This window comes from Cnephaeus nilssonii (assembly GCF_951640355.1).
Source record: "Cnephaeus nilssonii genome assembly, chromosome: X".
NCBI lineage: Eukaryota > Metazoa > Chordata > Mammalia > Chiroptera > Vespertilionidae > Cnephaeus > Cnephaeus nilssonii.
Window position 1 is genome coordinate 97,099,640 of NC_137071.1, and position 16,977 is coordinate 97,116,616.

A 16,977-nucleotide genomic window follows, 5' to 3' on the forward strand; every position below is an offset into this window, starting at 1 on the left:
ACCTTCCCAGTGAGGCGCCCCCTCACCTTGTCATCGGGACCGCGTTAAGTCACTTCTTTCCATGAATCCTGGTGAGTGGATTTTCTTCTACCATACTTGTACAGCGCCGCCCTTGCTGCTTTCATATGGTCGCCGCATACGGGGGGGGGGGGGGTGGGGGGGTGGGGGGGTGGAGCTCAAAAATGGCCACGGCCGCATCGCCGCCTTTTGCGGCAAGCACCCAGCTGCACTCCATTCATTTCCATGGAGCCTGATGGAGACCATATGCGGCACAAAAAGGAGCCGACCAGAGACACTTGCGGTCTCCGTCCGGCTCCATTGAAATAAATGGAGTGTGGCCGTTTTTGAGCTCCCCCCACCGTATGTGGCGACCGCAGATTCTCCATTCTGGCTTGGAAGTTTCAGCACCCTCCCTATAAGACGACACCCAGCATATAAGACGACCTCCGACTTTTGAGAAGATTTTCCTGGGTTAAAAGTTGTCTTATACACTGGAAAATACAGTAGTAATCCACGCATGAAACCTATATGTTCATGTTGACTAATGTCATCCCAATAAAATTTAATTTAAAAAAAGAAACTAAAACTCATATAATTCAGCTAGCATGCTAGCAGTCACATGGTAATGAGGACCTGCTGGTATATGGCTTCTGGACTGTCAGATGCTACAGATGCTGGGCCTTCATTTTCTATCAATCCTTTTGTTTTCCTGATTAGTTATTTATCCCTTTACATAAATTCTAAAATGTGGCTAATTCAGACTAATTCTACTCTCCTAAAATTTCTGCCACTTCTCTCCTTACTCTAAATATACTTAGTGGCCTGCTGCTTCTCAGTAAAATAAAAACTATTCCCTGGTAAATTCCTCAATATCTGTCATCTCACCAAGATACATCTACTAGGTCTGTTTGCATGAATTCTTTTTTAATCAGATTTATTGGGGTGACATTGGTTAATAAAATTATATAGGTTTCAAGTGTACAATTCTGTAATACATCATGTGTATATTCCTTTGTGTGTTCACCACCCAAAGTCAAATCTCCTTCCATTACCATATATTTGACCAACTTTACAACCTCTCCCCCACCCCCAGTCACTCGGTTAACCATCATACTGTTGTTTGTGCCTATGCATTTTTGTTTGTTTTCCTTATTTGTTCACTTGTTGATTTCAATTTTATATCCCACTTATGATATGAGTAAAATTGTTATTCTTGCCTTTTTTGGACTCTTTAGCATTATATTCTCAAGATCCATCCATGTTGTCATAAATGGCAGTATTTCATATTTTCTTCTGTCTGAGTAGAGTAGTATTCCATTGTCTTCTTTATCCAATAATCTACTGAAGGACACTTTGTTTCCATATCTTAGCTACCATGGATAATGCTGCAATGAACATAGGGGTACACACATCTTTATGAATAAACTAGAGGCCCACTGCCACCCACCCCCCGGTTCCTTGTTCCGCATTGGACAATCGGAGCCTGCCCGCCAGGGGGAGGCACCAAGAAATCGGCCGGCAGTCCCTGATCAGGCAATGGGGCCTGTGGGGTGGGAACAGCTCCTGCATTAAGCATCTGCCCCCTGGTGGTCAGTGTGTGTAATAGCACTGGACATTCAGCCATTGGTTGATTTCCATACTACTTTTTTATTATATAGGATGTTTTCAAATGAATGGGACTATATCAAACTAAAAAGCTTATGCATACCCAAAGAAACCATTAGGGAATCAAAAAGGCAACCAAATGAATGGGAGAAGATATTTTCAAACAACACTTCTAATAAGGGCTTAATAATCAAAATATATTAAATCTCATATACTCAACAATCCAAAAACAAACAATCCAATCAAAAAATGGACAGAGGACCTGAATAGACACTTCTCCCAAGAATACATACAAATGTCCAACAGATGCATGAAAAATGATCAACTTCATTAGCTATTAGGAAAATACAAATAAAAACTACACTGAGATGCCACCTGATACCTGTTAGAATGACTATTATCAACAAAACAAGTGCTAACAAGTGTTGGAAGGGTTGTAGAAAAAAAAAAAGCAACTCTCATTCAGTGTTGGTGGGAATGTAAACTGATACATCCACAATGGTAAAGAGTATGAGGCTCCTCCAAAAATTAAGATTAGAGTTACCATTTGGCCAGTAATCCAGCTTCTAGGAATCCTTTTAAAAAAGCTTTTATCCAGGATAAACTTGCATCAATATTCTAGATTTCACTCCCTCCTCTCTTCTTTGGATTGTTACTCAATCATCCTCTATCCTCTATCTTCAACCTCACTACTAGCCCCTGCTCATTAGCATATAAACAGAGATTTGCAAAAATCTCCCTGCACTACTTGATGCCCTCTAGCTAATGTTCTGTTTATATAACTTTTCTAATTTAGAATTCTTAAGAATTTTCTATACTTGCTGACTCTATTTCTTCCCTTCCTCTGTGGTCTTCAGCTTGCTGCAGTCTGTCTACTGTGCCCATCATTTTACCAAGAAATGTTTATATTAAGATAATTGATGACATACATGTTGATAAATCCAGAGATTCCTTTTAGACCTTACTCTATCTGATACATCTATAACTTTAGAAACAGCTCTTTATATAATTTTTGAAATGCCTAAATTTAAAGTTCTTGAAACATCTGTACTAAGCCATCTTTTAATTCTCACTTTACAATTCATTTCTAGGTTATCTCATAAATGCTAATGTATTTCATTTACCAGCTAAATACTAATGACTTGTGAATTTAGGTACCTATCCTCTAGACTCATCTCTTAGAATTCTAGGCATCTATATCCAACTGCTGATTGGCTCTTTCCAATTGGATGCTTCATTCACCTATCCTATGCCTTTTGATTGGAGCATTTAATCCATTTACATTTAGGATTATTATTAATAGGTACTTGTTTTTTGCCATTTTAATTCTGTATGACTAAGTTTTTCTCTCTCTGTTTATTCTCATTACAGCAGTCCCCTTTAGCATTTCTTCTAATGCTGGCTTGGTGGTGATGTACTCCTTTAGCCTTCTTTTTTTTTTTTTTTTTTTTTTGCCTGGGAAGCTCTTTATTTGACCGTCTATTTTGAATGATAGCCTTGCTGGATATAGTAATCTTGGTCTCAGATCCTTGCTTTCCATTACCTTGAGTACTTCATGTCATTCCCTTCTGGCATGTAGAGTTTCTGATGAGAAATCAGGTGTCAGCCTTATGGAACTCCTTTGTAGGTAACAGTTTTCTTTTCTCTTGCTGCCTTTAAGATTCTCTCTTTGTCTTTAATTTTTGGCATTTTAATTATGATGTGTCTGGTCATGGGCCTGTTTGGGTTTTTCTTGCTTGGGGTTTTCTGTGCCTCCTGAACTTGTGTGAGTTTTTCCTTTACCAGGTTAGGGAAGCTTTCTGCCATTATTTTTTCAAACATCTTCTCTATGCCTTTCTCCCTTTCTGCCTCTTCTGACACACATGCTATTCTAATAGTGTTACATTTCATTTTGTCCCACAGCTTCCTTAGACTGTCCTCCTGTTTTGTAATTTTTTTTTCTTTTTGGTTTTCTAGTTGAGTGATATTTTGAACTCTATTCTAATTCTCTGATTTGATCCTCAGCTTCCCCTAATATGCTGTGTATTCCTTCCAATGTGTTCTTTATTTATGTATGTCATACTTTATCTCAGACTGTTCTTTTTTCATAGTTACTATATCTTTTTCATGCTGTTGAGCACCTTTACCATCATTACTCAACTCTGTTTCAGATAAATTTTTTATCTATGTTTCATTTATCTCTTCTTCTGGAGAATTCTCTAGTTCTTTCACTTGGGGATTGTTTCTTTGTCTTCCCATTTGGGCTGTCTGTTTGGGTTTGTGACTATGTATTAGGTAGATCCTCTACACCAGTGGTTCTCAACCTTTCTAATGCCACAACCCTTTAATACAGTTCCTCATGTTGTAGTGACTCCCAACCATAAAATTATTTTCGTTGCTACTTCATAACTGTAATTTTGCTACTGTTAATGAATCGTAATGTAAATATCTGTGATTTCTGATGGTCTTAGGCTCTACAGCAGTGGTTCACAACCTGTGGGTCGCGACTCACAGGTTGAGAACCGCTAGCAGAGTTGCCTCACTGGCAGACAATACCCCGCTGCTTTTCACAGCCGGATGTTATGTGGGTACCTTTCTCAGTTTTGTTGCTCTCTGCTGGGGGGCCCAGGTTGGGGATAAGATCCAAGAATTCTCAGTGGCAACCCCCACAGTTGAAATATCTCTCCGGGACTTCAGTTGCTGTCCGTGGGCGCCTGACCAGCCATTTCGCGCCTCCGCCCCTCCTACCAGTCTCTATGTGGTCTCCACTTTCAGTCCTCAGGTATCAGGATTCTCTCCTGTGAGTTTTCCATTGATTATTCAGGAAGATTTTCTGTATTTTAGTTGTAATTCCAGTTTGTTCCTGGGAACATGTCCATGCAGCATCCACTTACTCTTCTGCCATTTTTAATTCTTTTGGATGCTTCAAATATGCTTCTACTTTATTATGTTCAGTACTCAAGTCTGTTTTTCCTTTAAACTGAGTACTTCACCAGACTTGCACATTTTAGTATATGACACCTCTATCTGGTTACTAAAGACAGAAACAGGTGTTATCCTAGACTTCTGTTTATCTCCCTCATCTACCATATACACTGAGTGGCCAGATTATTATGACCACCTGACGTTTGTAGGCAAATTAGCCGTACACTGCATTGTATGGGATAGCAAGCTGAAGGCCGGTTCGAACACCTTTGCTGTCTGCAGTTACCAAGATAAAACGTTTCCAATTCGCACAGGAACACAAGGATTGGACAGTCGAGCATTGGAAAAAAGTCATGTGATCTGATGAATCGCGTTTCCAGTTGCATCATGCAGTTGGCAGAGTGAGAATTTGGGGGAAACAGCATGAAAGCATGCATCCCACATGCATGAGTACAACCCTTCAAGCTGGTGGGAGCAGTGTTATGGTTTGGAGCATGTTTTCCTGGCATGCTCAAAGTCTCCACATACTATCCTTGAAGAGAAGCAATTATGTCTTCCTTGGAGTGTCAGAGGCATTGAGTCACCTGCAGCTGCAGGCTGCTAATCATATTAGACAGAAGTTAATTTTGAGGTAACTTGCTCTCTGGCACCCCTCTTGTTAGGCAGTATGGTGACTCCTTTATTTACAGAGGCATGCAAGTGGGCAATGCCCTGTTTAGAGAATAATGTACATTCCAGGCCTTCCATCCTCAAATGATTGCAAAGCTTTGTTGGAAAATACAGAATTCTAGAATGTTATGACCATAAATAACATTGTTGGAAATTGTCTTTCTCTAAAAGTTTATGGTTGTGTGCAATGTCATTTTTCTTCTGGATTTTAATTTGACAGATTTCCACTAGTCTTCACTAAGAAATATTTTATTTTAATTTTCAATGCCGTTATAAATTGCTGAAAGTATTTCCTCAAGAGGTAAATTAGAATGTAGTAATACCACAACTGAGTCTTAACACTGGAAAATATTCACTATATATTAAATATACATGGGGACACTTAAAAGAAACATGATTAAATTATATGCTAACATTGCATCCATCTCAATGCAAAACTGAAATCTTATGTGATTTGCCTAATCTTTTGGGTCTATTGCTAAAGGGGGAAAAAACAACAACAAACAAAACACTTTCATCAGCCTATGCTAATGAAAACAAGTTACCACATTAGAGACATGAGACCAAATCAGAAATGCCAAGTTCTTCATCCCCACATATCTTTTTATATAAATACACTCACTGGGAGTGACAATTTCATCTGGTTCAGTTCACCTTGGTGGGCACTTGCCAAAGCTTTAGTACGGTTTACTCCTTTCATTTTTTCTAACTTGATAACTTTATTTTTTAAATTGCACTTATTGGGATGCCATTGGTTCACAGAACAATACAGGTTTCAAGTGTACAACTCAACAAAACATCATCTGTACACTGTATCATGTACCCACTGCCCAAAGCAAAGTCTCTTTCGATCCCCATTTATTCACCCTTAACCCACCTCCACCTACTGCCAACCTCCTTCCCCCCGGATATCATCACACTATTGTATGTGTCATTGTGTTATGTATATATGCTTTTTTGCTTAGTATGTTTACTTTTTTCACTCAGTCCTCCAAAACCCTCCCCTCTGACAGCTTTCAGTCTGTTCTATGTATGCATGCCTCTGTTTCTATTTTGTTTGTCAGTTTATTTTGTTCATTATGCTCCACATGTACGTGAGATCATGTGGTCTTTCTGTGACAGGTTTAATTCTTTTAGCATGATAATTTTCAGGTCCATCCATGCTGATGCAAAGGGTAAAATTTCCTTCTTTTTTACAGATGAGTAGTATTCCATTTTGTAAATGTACCATAGATTTTTTATCCATTCATCTCCTGATGGTCACTTGGGCTGTTTTCAGATCTTTGCTATTGTAAATTATACCACAATGAACATAAGGGTACAAAATTGGAATAGAGGGATCAAACCTCAACATGATCAAGGCCATATATGACAAACCTACAGCCAATATCATACTAATGGGCAAAAATTAAAACTATTTCCCCTAAGAACAGGAACAAGACAGGGATGTCTTCTTTTACCACTCTTATTCAACATAGTACTGGAAATTTTAGCCACAGCAATCAGACAAGAAGAAAACATAAAAGGCATCTGAAATGGAAAGCAGAAAGTAAAATTCTAATTATTCATAGATGACATGATATTGTACATAGAAAACCATAAAGACTCCACACAAAATAATAAACTACTAGATTTAATAAATGAATTTGACAATGTAGCAGGATACAAAATTAACATCCAGAAATCAATAGCATTATTATACACCAATAATGAATTATCAGAAAGAGAAACTAAAAAAACATCCCATTTAACATTACAAGAAAAAAATTAAGATACATAGGCAAAAACTTAACCAAAGAGGTGAAAGACTTCTACTCAGAAAACTACAGGGTATTGAAAAAAGAGATAGAAGACGACATTAACAAGTGGAAGAATATACCGTGTTCATGGATTGGTAGAATTAACATCATTAAAATTTCCATACTACCCAAAGAGGTCTATAGATTCAATGTAATCCCTATTAAAATACCAAAGGAATATTTCACAGATCTAGAAAAAATACCACCAAAATTTATACGGAACCAGAAATAGACCTCGAATAGCCACAGCAATCTTGAGAAAGAAGAATAAAGTTGGAGGGAACACAATACTAGATGTCAAAACCATTGTAATCAAAACAGCCTGCTACTGGCACAAGAACAGGCATATAGATCAAAGGAATAGAGCAGAGAACCCAGAAATCGACCCAAGCTATTATGCTTAATTAATATTTGATAAAGGAGGCAAGGAGATACAATGAAATCAAGGCAAGTCTCTTCAATAAATGGTGTAGGGAAAATTAGACAGATATATGCAAAAAAAATGAAACTAGACCACCAACTTATACACCATACACAAAAATAAACTCAAAATGGATAAAATATTTAAATGTTAATTGTGAAATCATAAAACTCCTAGAAGAAATCATAGACAACAAAATATCAGACATCTCTCTTAGCAATGTTTGTAGACACATCTCCTAGGTCAAGGGAAAAAAGAGAAAATAAACATATTGAACTATATAAAAATAAAAAGCTTCTGCACAGTAAACTAAACAATCAACAAAATCAAAAGAGAACCTACTGTATGGGAGAACATATTTGGCAATGATACATCTGATAAAGGGTTAATATCCAAAATATATGTGGGACTCATACAACTTAACAAAAGGAAGACAAACAACCCAATTTAAAAAAAAATGGAAAAAGGACTTAAATAGACATTTCTCCAAAGTGGACATACAGATGGCCAAGAGAAATATGAAAATATGCTCAGTGTCACTAATCATCAGAGAGACGTGAATTAAAATGACAATAAGGTATCACCTCACACCTGTCAGAATGGCTACCATCAACAAATCAACTAATGACAAGTGCTGTTGAGGATGTGGAGAAAAGGGAGCTCTAGTACACTGCTGCTGGGAATGCAGACTGGTGCAGCCACTGTGAAGAACAGTATGGAGTTTCCTCAAAAAAATTAAATATGGAAGTGCCATTTGACCCAGTGGTCCCACTTCTGGAAATATATCCTAAGACTAGAGGCCTGGTGCACAAAATCCGTGCATGGGGGGTGGAGGGGTGTGTCCCTCAGCCCAACCTCCACCCTCTCCAATCTGGGACCACTAGGATTGGGCCTAAATGGGCAGTCGGACATCCCTCTCACAATTCAGGACTGCTGGCCTCCAACCGCTTGCCTGCCTGCCTGCCTGATTGCCGCTAACCACTTCTGCCTGCCAGGCTGATAAACCCCTAACTACTCCCCTGCCAGCCTGATCGATGCCTAACTGCTCCCCTGCCAGCCCAATTGCCCCTAACTGCCCTCCCCTGCTGGCCTGGTTGCCCCCAATTGCCCTCCCCTGCTGGCCCAGTCACCCCTAACTGCCCTCCCTTGCCAGCCTGGTCGCCCCTAACTGCCCTCCCTTGCCAGCCTGGTTGCCCCCAACTGCCCTCCTCTGCAGGCCTGGTTGCCCCCAACTGCCCTGCCTTTCTGGCCCAGTCACCCCTAACTGCCCTCCCTTGCCAGCCTGGTCGCCCCTAACTATCCTCCCCTGTCAGCCTGGTCACCCCCAACTGCTCTCCCCTTCAGGCCTGGTCTCCCCCAACTGTCCTCCCCTACAGGCCTGGTCACCCCCAACTGCCCTCCTCTGCTGGCCCGGTCACCCCTAACTGCCCTCCCCTGCAGGCCTGATCCCCCCAACTACCCTCCCTTGCAGGTCTGGTCCCTCCCAACTGCCCTCCCCTGCTGGCCTGATCACCCACAACTGCCCTCCCCTGCTGTCCATCTTGTGGTGGCCATCTGGTGTCCACATGGGGATGGCCATCTTTGACCACATGGGGGCGGCCATCTTGTGTGTTGGAGTGACAGTAAATTTGCATACTAAGCTTTTATTCTATAGGATACCTGAAACACCAATCAGAAAGAGTATATGCACCCTATGTACATAGCAGTTCAATTTATAATAGCTACGATCTGGAAATAGCCCAAGTGCCCATGGATCAAAAAGTTGTGGTACATTTAAACCATGGAATACTATACAGCTGTAAAAAAGAAAGCACTCTTACCCTTAGAGACAGCATAGAGTATCCTGGAGAGTATTGTGCTAAGCAAAATAAGCCAGTCAGAGAAAGACAATTATCACATGATCTCACTTATATGTGGAATCTAATAAAAATAAACTGATGAACAAAATGGATCCAGAGACATAGAAGCATGGAACAGACTGATGAATTTCAGAGGAAAGGTGGGGTTGAGTGAATGGATTGGAAGAGAACAACCGAAGAACTTGTATGAGTATATGCATAACCCAAGGACACAGACAATAGGGTGGTGAAGAGTTGGGGCAGCATCAGGGACAGTCTAGAATGGGTCAATGGGGGAAAAGGGGGAACATATGTAATACTTCTAACAAAAAATAGTTTTTTAAAAAAATAAGAGTACAACATCAAGTCTTACATGAATTTCCAGTCTTCCCTACAGATTTTGGACTTTCCAGCCACACAAATACATGAACAAATTTCTTAATGCAAGTATTTTAATACATATAATAAAGTTAATATAGTTAATATAGTTAATATATTATTATATTGTATTATATACTATTTTATGGGTTATTGGTTCTGTTTGTCTGGACAACACTAACTGATACACCTTATGCAAAGTGGAGTCTTAGAAAAAAATAGACTGTATTCAGTTATTTTATAAATTGTATTGAGAGCCTCATCTTAACTTCTGACATTTCTTCTGACTACTGGGGGATGAGCAGCCCTAAAGGAAAACTGGCCAATGTGTTCTTTTGTGTTTCTGTTTTTGTTTGAAAACTAGCCCTTCATTCTCCTCTTACAGTCAATTTACTATTCCTTATAACTTTTCACTTCAAATTCAGCACTTATCTTCACACACCTCCCTGGAGGGAGTTTCCACTCTAGTAGCTCTCTCTTTTCTCTCCCATATCTCCTGGTGGCTATCTTGTCATAACCATTCATTAATCATGGAAATAATTTTACAAATCAGCCTGGGAAGAATATCATGGCCATTGGCTATAGCACAGTAAAAGTCCCATGTAAGATTTTTACAACAAGTTCTTTGCACCACATATTATTATACCACATATCTCCTGTCCTCTGGACAATTCGAGGAAACCAGAGATTTGTTAGCAATCTGCATTCATGTAGGGAGGTTCAGATCATTACACGGAGGAATTCTGGAAAGCCCTAAGGCCTCACTAAAGTATACCTGTCCCTTTATTACTGCAGAAGCTATCTGCCCTGTTCCTGGACAAAATGCTTGATTGCTTACCAATGGATGGTCTTAAGAAATTTTCACCTACTCCAGCAGCATAGCTCAGGGAAGCCAATTAATTAAACTATTTTTCCAGCTGATAGATTGATGCATTACCACTGTTTCAGCAAAGCTCAAATTAGAAGCATATTGTGTCTGAAGGCCTGGTCATCTCTCACTGTACACTCTAATTTGCTGGAGAGGAAGAAAGAAAACAAGAATTAAACCTGGGAGTAGTGGTGGCAAGGGACTTGTGAATGCTGTGGAAGCATTTATTGAACACTGACTACATGCCAAGGTAAGAGGATCACATTAACTCATTTGAGACTCACAGAAAACCTGTGAGGTAGATTTTAGTATTATCACAATTTTATGAATAAGGAGAAGTTGAATTACTTTCCCAAGGAGATACAGCTATTTAGTGGCAGATCTGGCAGGGAAAACTAAGCAACAGTAATAGTTATGTTCTAAACCTCTGCACACACAGCAGATCAAATTTCTGCTGATCCTGTGACTTTTTCTAAATCCTCTTATTACCCATTTCTCTCTACTCCACCACACATCAGGAAGCCTTTCTCTATTGTCATGATAATTTGTTATATTCTGTTGATCTCTCTTTCATTTGTGTCAACCCCAACTGCTAAGTAATGTAACCAAATTGTAATGATAGCAAAATGAGTGTATTTGCAACCTATCTGTAGTGGCTAGGGCAGAGTCCATCATAATGAAGGCATGAGAAAGGCGTGTGTTTGGTTCCTTGGTTGCAATTGCAACTGATGAAGCTTAATACCTCTGAAGTACAATGGCTTTAATCCCAGCTGCTCTGTAGCTGATCCTGCCAGACTGCTTTGAAGTGAAAAAAATCTGCAGTTACCTGTAGGATATGGAGAGTACTAGAAGGGACTGGGAGTTCAGTCATACCTGGATTCTAGCAATAGCGACTTAACTGGCCCATGAACTCCCAGTTAAGTCGCTATTGCTAGAATCCAGGTATGACCTTTGATGAGAGTTTGAACTAGGGCAGTGCACCTGAAAGCAAGGGGACAAATATGACAGATTCTAAATGGTTACGTTTCACAGGATATGAAAACATTTTGAAAGTTGGATGTGAGGGAGATGGAGAATTGTAGGGCAAATCATTAATTTGTTATATATATATAATAGTACCAAACATATATATATATATGTTTGCGGATAGTGGTGTCATTTACAAATGGAAGACATAGAAACAGGAGCAGAGGCGTCAGTTTTATCTTATCAAATTCTTCTGACAACCCATAATTGGGAGGGAATCCAGACAAAGGAAACTAAAAAGGTACAGAGATGACAATTAATAAGGCCTGTTTATAAAACAACAAATGGATTGGTGTGATTGAAGTGCAAGATGCATATTGAGGGAGAAGTGTGAGATGAGATTGGAAAGGTAGGGAGGGACTAGATCAAGTAGGGCTTTTAAAGACATGATAATAATGGGAGGGTGAGGACACATATGTAATACCTTAATCAATAAAGAAATTTTTAAAAAATGGAAAAAATAAAGACATGATAAGGAATTTTGCCTTCATCCTTAGAAGAAATGGAATATTATGAATAAGTTTTAAGCATAGAAGTGACTTGATTGTAAAGTTTTTATTTTATAAAATTATCTCTATGGTGCAGAGGCAGGCATAGGAATGGAGAAATAATAAAATGGGGAAGCTGTAGAGATAGCCCAACTAAGAGATGATTGTGATTGGGACTAGAAGAGTGGTGGTGGAGATTGAGAGGGTAGAATGAGAGAGATGTTAAAGGTACCATGGGCAATACTTACTGATGACTTTGATGTAGAGGAGTGGAAAACTGGGAATCAAGGATAACTACTAGGTTTCAGCTTGGACAACTAGATTGATGTTGGTACTATTTAATAATATGGAACCAGAGTGATAAAAATGGATACATTTGTGTCATCACCATTTTCCCTCTGTTAGGAGTATCCTTTTATCTCTGCCTTTTCTTCACTACCCACAAGCAATCACTGATTCCTCTTTGCTATAAGACCCTAGAGAGTTATCATCTGGATGTGGTATACCATATCCCTATGGTACTATTACTATGGTACTCTACCACCCACTTGGGGACCATGAGCATTTGATTCCTTCTTTTCCATTCAATAATGACTATATAGGGGAAAGAAAGAACTTGAAGTTAGATAGAACATTTAAGTCTAGGCATAGGATGCTTTGACTAATGTAGAGATAATTCTTGGTTTGTTCTGATAGTACCCTTATCGTTCTCAAAAATTCATCTAACCTTTATATTTTTCTTTCCCATATCTGTACAATACACTTCCCTCTAACTGGACACACACACACACACACACACACACACACACACACACACACCTTACTCCATTCCCCTCCCTTCTTCTCATTATTCCTTGCTTTTCAGAATGTCCTTCACTCTCCAATCCCCAGTTCTTTGCTAAAGTTCTTTTTCTGTCTAACTCCCTCATTTACTCGTATCAAATCCTATCCATCCTTTCTATACTCGTTTTAATCATATTTGCTCTAAGAACCTTTGTAGCTCTCCCCATCAGAATTAATCTACATCATATAGAAATTTGTTTAAATATATTTTATAGCATTTATTTTAATGTTCTCAGTCATTTGTGTGTGGGCTATGTACTTTGATAGTTTGGAAGCTAATAGAGGATAACAGCCAATTCAAATACAACTATGTATTTTACAACTAGCCCTTTGATACAGCCATTGTTGGCATACAATCAGTATTATGGAATTTAAGTGACTATCTCCTAAATGACCTAGCACAATAAAGGCACATACTGTTCATTATTTTTTTGGTATTAAGTGAAATTTCACCATTAACCTTATTACCATGAAAAATTTATTCTTTTATTTCTTCACTCTTATTAAAACTATATATATATAATTTCCTAGAAAATTGCAAGTGCATTGAAATTTTTCGTTTGAGACTATTTTGTGCTATAGTAAATACTGATAATTTTAAATATCTGTAATAAACAAAGATAAAATGGTACTGCTTGGAATCAAGTCCACATGTAACTGGTTATCTAAAGACAGCAAAAAGAAAAAGCATGTGACAAGGCATACAAATACATATAATCTTCATCTAATGCAATCTCTCTGTACCTTTCTTATTTTTATCCTTAACACTAACTAAACAAACAATACAGAACAGTGTGTGTGTGTGTGTGTGTGTGTGTGTGTGTGTGTGTGTGGTGTTGACACATGACTTAAACTAGAACTCCTAAGATTCCCCTTGCCATTTATGTACTATTTTAATCCTATTCATAAAAAACAAGGATCTACAGCTTGGTACACTTCACTATCTGCTTTATGACATTAACAATTCTAATAATATTGGGTCTCTTTGTCAAAGTTATTCATTTAACATTTTATGACCATTTCATGAATTTTGTCTCTTCTATTCATATCCATTTACCTTTTGAGTTTTCAATAAATACTAAATGTGGCATAGTACTCATGTCATAATTTGTTTGAAATGTAAATAGCACAAACATAATGATGGAGACTTCACATAATGATTAGATAGGATTGCCCCTCATTTTTCACCACATTTAAATATTTGTGTGTTTTTTTTTCCTCACTGTATTATTCTGGTAGCATCCCATATCAAAAGGTTTAAAACATCTAAGAAGGCTGAGTAGATAGATTGGATTACTTTGAATAGCCCATACAAATAGCAAACCACTTTCCTTACCTATTACCGGTGAGCTGGTAAATATAAGTAATTAACACTTGCATGGAAGGAAAATGTTATTTTACATGGCCTCCCTACTCCATATGTAAAATGATTTAGTACCACTGCAGTAGGCAAACAATGACAGCCTATTCAGTTGTTACAAATTGATCATCCAATAGATTTTGATAAATTGCACCACCTATGTGTGATGGAAATACTGATTGCTGAATTTGCTAAGGCTAGTAAATAAGTTACTGAAACATATCTTGTATACTAATGCGAATTTTAAAATAGCTATGACCAAAGAACAATTATTTGTTTTCATCCTTTGCAACTTGTCTCCATATGGTGCTTTATTATCAAAGTGAACCATGTAAGTTTAAAAAGTATAGAAGAATGCCTAGTTTTCTTCATTTTAAGATCTAAAAATGATTTATAAAATATTAAAGCCTATAGCTCTTAGATAATTAAAGTTATGTCAAATAATTAAGTACCATTTAGAATTTAAGCAACTAGCAAATGCATTCAGTCTTACAATACCACTGCATGAAAAAGGAAAATGAATGAGGAAGTACAAATTGGTAGTTAAAAAATAGTCACAAGGATGTAAAGTACGGGAGATCCAAGAAGGCAACCAGCAAGAAGGTAGGGAGGGAGAGTGTGTGAGAGAGTGAGGGAGCGATAGAGAAGTGTGTGGACTTGTGTGGTGTGTGTGAGTGAGAGCTAAGGACAGTTAGATCCTACAGGTCTTCCAAGGAGCTGCCAAACCAGGCAGTCTTAGCAAAACCCCGCAGCCACCGCAAACACTCTGGGGAGAACACCACCGGCACAGAGACCATGCCATCTTGAAGAACAGACTGCTTGAGACTAGGATCCTAGCCTCGCCACCACCCAATCTGGTCTCAGTCGCAAACTGGGACCCTACAACCACTTGGGTAAAAGGCCTGCGACAGCAATTGCAGACCCACGGACACCAAGACCCCAGGCACCCCAGTCGCAGATTTCTATAAGTCAAAGAGCCAATCCCCCTCCCCTCTGGCCCTGCAGCAGTGGCATAGGAACTGCCAGACCCTCTCTGCACTACCAGGCCTCCTGCCCACACACTACAGTGGTGGCTTTACCTGAATTTGAGCCTGGGTGTGTGGACATGGGAAGTTTGTTTCCCGTGACCAGACCCCAGGCCCACGCAGGGAGGCAGCGCTGAATTTGAGCCTGGGCACGTGAACTCAGGAGTTTGTTTTCTGAGAATAGAACCCACACCCACATAAGGTGGCTGCACTGAATTTGAGCCTGGGTGCATGGACACTGGGAATTTGTTTCCCAAAGTGCACACCCACATGACCAGACCCCACTCCCACACAGGGCGGCAGTGCCACCTGACTTTGATTCAGGGCAAGCACACATGAAGGCTATTTTCCTCAGGGCAGGAGTAGACCTCCTGCTGACACAGTGTGACTGTGCAACCTGGTCCCCCAAGCAGACCAGGGCCCCTGATTCTTCATGTGAGAGGCAGCACTGAGCACCAGTGACTTAACTCTGTTTCTCATTGCACACAACTGGGATCCCTGATTCCCAATGCATTCACACTAAGAGCCAGTGACGCCAATTCTTGGTGCATGCGCACACAGGGTCCAAGATACTTGGTGCAAGGCCGCACCAAGCAAAGAGACTCTGATACTCTATTCTTGACGCAGACACGGGGTCTCTGACTCCTGACACATGCTAGGGGACTCTGATTTTTGGCACACGCCAGCAGAGTTTGTTTCAGCATGGCGCAGGTGGGGTCCCTGATTCTAGGAGTGCACACAAGGCCACACTAAGTGCCTGTGACTCTGATCCTAGGCAAGTGTGGCTCTCCCCAACCCATGGCAGCCACATGTCTTGGTGTCAGAGCTCTTCAGTGATGCTCAGGGTGCGAAGCTCCCACAGCACATGGCCCAGGCCCCCACAACTCAACATTTGAACCTTCTGGTGATAGCCAGAATGGGGAGACAACGAAACAATCCCAAGAGGAAAGAAAAGGAGGAATTGCCAAGAAAGGAAATAAGTGAAACAGAAGCATGCAACATGACAGAAAAAGAATTCAGAACAATGGTTGTACAGTTCATACACCGGATGGAGGAGAAAATCAACAACCTATGCAAAAATCAGGAAGAAATCAAAAGTGATATAGCTACAATTAAAAACACAATGGGAGGTTTCAACAGCAGACTAGAAGAAGCAGAAGACTGAATTAGTGAGTTAGAAGATAAGATACAGAAACAAGCCCAATCTGAACAGCAACTGGAGAAAAAAAATAAAAAGCAGGAGGAGAGCCTAAGGGAACTTTGGGACAATGCAAAATGAAGTAACTTACATATAATAGGGCTGCCAGAAGGACAAGAAGAGCAACAAGGATTAGAAAATCTACTTGAAGAAATAATGACAGAAAATTTCCCTGATATGGGGAAGAAAAAATTTACACAAGTACAGAGAATTCCAAGGAAGATGAATCCCAAAAGGCCCACACAAAAACACATCATAATTACAATGGCAAATGTTAAAAACAAAGAGAGAATCTTAAAGGCTGCAAGAGAGAAACAGAGACTTACCTACAAAGGATCCCCCATCAGATTATCAAATGATTTCTCAACAGAAACACATTAAGCTAGAAGGGAATGGAAGAAGGTATACAAAGTGATGCAAAGCAAAGGACTGAATCCAAGAATACTCTATTCAGCAAGATTATCACTCAAAATTGAAGGGGAAATCAGGAGCTTCACAGACAAAAAAGGCTAAGGGAGTTTATCACTACCAAGCCAGCAATGCAAGAAATGCTAA